Below are 3,553 nucleotides of genomic sequence, written 5' to 3'. Positions count from 1 at the left end.
AATTGTCTGGTTCTTCAAGATTTGGTCCTTGATAGTTGCAAAGGGCTTATTAATTTTAACATCAGTGGTGCAAAAATTAAGCTTTTCAAGTCGAATACTTTTGATGGAAGGCTTAACTCATTAGAAGTTAATGCTCCAAGCCTTTCATGATTGATGAACATGGGTTACTTAACCAAAATTTGATTGAAAAACTCTCAATAATTAAAGATAATAATCTTGCTTGGAGCAAAAGAAGAAATTAATGAGGCATACATTGTCTCATGTCACTCAAGTGAAGACTTTGGGTGTGAATTATCAGCTTGTTCAAGTATCTTTTTGGTCTTTCTATATATATTCCCTAATTCTTGAAATTTTCTATGTTCTATCTTCTTTAGCTTTTTTTTATTATTTTTTGACTTGTTCGAAATTTGTTTTCAGTAATTGATATTGCTTGATATAAGTTCATAGCAAACGATTACTACTTGAAAGGCAGTCCATTCTTAGAATTCCAAAATCTTGAGCATTTGATGTATTATGGTTCATTAGGATCTCAACATAATGTTTACAACCTTGTTGCCTTCCTAGAGGATAGTCATTTTCTTAAAAATTGTGAGTTGTAAATTTCTAGACTTATAAAACTTAATAAACATAATTGGCTTTCTTGGTCGTTTAATTCTTGAAATAATGCTTCTTCTATTACCTGTCAAATGAATCTACAATTTCAAAAGGAATATTGGGATCCATTCCACACAACCGTATTCACAAGTGTTGACAACCTAAATTTGTGATGGTGGAGGATGCACTAGATCAACTCTATCATGGTATATGTTCAAAAAAGCTGAAATTAATTAATGTTTTATGCTTTTCAAGCTTTGATGGTGAAATGATCCTGGTGACATTATAGTTAGAGAAAGCTATGAATCCTCAAAAATTGGAATTGCTCTAATGGCAAAATCCTATTATCATGTGTGATAATGTGTTGCAGCTTGTTTATACCTCAGTTTCTTGTCCAGATCTTGTAACTATTATACAACAAGATTTGATAAAAGAAAAGGTCTCTCATTTTCCAATAACTCTATTATATAGAGTTATCTTGCCATAATTTGGGTGATAAAATGACTAAGTCTTTGAGTTTAGGTAAAGTTTTAAGTAGTTTTCTTTGTTTTTCTTGAATTAGTTAATGCATGATTAAGCTAGTTTACTTCAAGTTATTTTACTTCATTGGTATGGTAAAAATGCCTATTTTTAGCTATGGCTGATTTAGTTCCTATGTTTTTAAGGTCCTCAAAAGAGAATGGGTCAAGTGCCAAGGAATTGTACAAGTTGGCCAAGTGTAGACTTCACTAAACATGTTGTGGTATTTTAGACATAACTTAAGCTATGGGAGTCCAATCAACATGATTCATGGAGCGTTGGAAAGCTGTGAGGAAGAGCTACAATTTTGCTGCTCAATGTTTAACCCAGTTTGAAAGCGATAATGGCCAAGAATACATCTAACTAGAAACGACTGCAATAAACTGCACAGTGCAAGTCAAAGACTTTCTTGTTGTAGCAAGAATCTATTTTGGCTGCGACAAGAAACTTGTAGAAATCAGTCCCAAGTCAGAGACTTTCTCACTCCAGTAAGAATCCATTTGGCTACAGTGAGAAACATGAAAATAGCAGTCCTAAGTCAAAGACTTTTTCATTGTAGCAATAATCCATTTTGGTTACAACCAAAACACGTCATTTAATGAAAAAAAAATTCTTGCATGGGTTTCTAAGGCTAAGGCTGAAAGAGGGGGTGTAAATACATGTCTTTGAGTTGAGAAAAAGGGTTTTTTAATAGCTTTCATTATAAAAAAAAATTAGGTTTCCATAAAAGGGAAAGAAGAGGAATCAAGGATTGTTGGGGGAGCTTTAATCATCTACATCAACTCATTTTTCTCTCACTTGTTCTTTCTTTCTCTCTCTAACTTTTATTGTAGAAATGAATGATTTTTTGGAAATATTGGATTTTGTATTAAATATGCTAAACTAAACATCTTTTACTTAATATTAATGGGCATTGTGTTGTTTATTTCAGATCTATGCTTATTACTTCTAATTGCTTGATCAATAATTAGATTGAACTGCACCTCTAAATGAAACTTGACAAAAGGAATTTAGAATAGACCAAGGTTTTGAATAGCAAGTATTCATTTCACTTAGAGTTTAAGTGATTTGATTTGTATTGAGGATAGAACTATACTTAAATACCATGTGCAGCCAATATAGAGCATAAGCTAAGTGAACCTACCTTAATTAATTTTACATAGACATATGAAAAAATTAATTAGGATAGGCATGTTTATCATATCTTGATAGCGAATGGTAAACAAATTAGGACTCGAGGCTAGCAACCAACCCATTGATATAAGTATAAGGATGGTAACTAAATCTAAATGAAAAGTAGAATAATTCCACAATCGTAGGTTTTATTTCACTAATCCTTTAGCAACTCTTAGCATTTATTCACTAGTTTAGCTTTACAATCTTAATTTCAATTTTAATTATTTTTCAAATTAGATTACTTGGATAAGATTAGAGTGCCAAATTTTAGTAATTAGCAAGAATTTAGATACAAATTCCCTATTGAGATGATAACCAACTCACTACTATATTACTTGTTGACATTGTGCACTTGCATGATGTTTTGCTAAATTGATAAAAGTTTTAAAGCAATTTCTCTTGATAAATTAGCAAGCAACAAATTTTGGTGCCGTATTATTGGTAAAAAGTTCCAACCTTCCAGTGTCATACACTCCGCAATGTGTCTATTCTAGTTTCGAATTGCCTTTTGAGAATGAACTCTGTTATGTAAATAACATTGATAAACTTTTTTACATTTTTGCACATTATGTTAAGCCCTAGATATGGATGCATAAAATGATAAAACTATGGTGGATGTCCATAGCATAATAAGCACGAAGTGCGTGCCGAACCACAGCTGTTTTATTTCCATGTGAATGTTTATATGAAATGTGAAAGAAACAACACTTTACGTCGAGAAGTTCCGCAATGTTTTAGCCTTGATTAATTATTATATATTTTAATTAAGGATGAACTTATGTTAATGGATGTGATGGATGACTAGCCCATGCATTTATGGATTTTGGCTTGCTTGGGCCTAGTAAGCCATATCCACGTAGGCCCATGCATCGATCACAATCCTTCCCGAAATGAGATGTGACAAAGTTGATATCAAAGTTCTAGGTTGTATAAGTCCTAGGACTTTCTTGGTATTATTGCAAAGTGTTGGGATTGTATGTGAAGATCTTGTTTTTGCTTTGTGTACTTAGGCACAAATAAAAAATAAAAGACTCACGTATGATTCTTTGTTTGTCTTCTAAGCTTAGTCCCAAATTATTGATGCCACGCATGTATTTGTCTAGTATTGTCATTAGACACTTGAAATGGATTTAGCATGTGTGTATATTCTTGTTTTGATGAGTATGACGTCTAAAACTTAAGCGATTTTTTAAGATGTGGTAGAGCATGATGCTTCCATAGATGCTACAGTTAAACCACAAACCCCCATTGCTAGTGGTTGTGG

General features: G+C 32.4%; 1 pseudogene; it reads left to right on the top strand.

Annotated features, from left to right (window-relative positions):
* The window catches only part of LOC149526513 (uncharacterized), a 5,538-nt pseudogene extending 3,473 nt beyond the window's left edge, over positions 1–2,065 (top strand).
* The last annotated feature ends 1,488 nt before the right edge of the window (positions 2,066–3,553 follow it).

The sequence above is a fragment of the Theobroma umbraticum genome, unplaced genomic scaffold, assembly GCF_002168275.2.
Source record: "Theobroma umbraticum cultivar Fairchild unplaced genomic scaffold, ASM216827v3 scaffold_89.0, whole genome shotgun sequence".
NCBI lineage: Eukaryota > Viridiplantae > Streptophyta > Magnoliopsida > Malvales > Malvaceae > Theobroma > Theobroma umbraticum.
The sequence above is the reverse complement of the archived record's forward strand: the minus strand, read 5'-3'. Positions and strand labels throughout refer to the sequence as shown.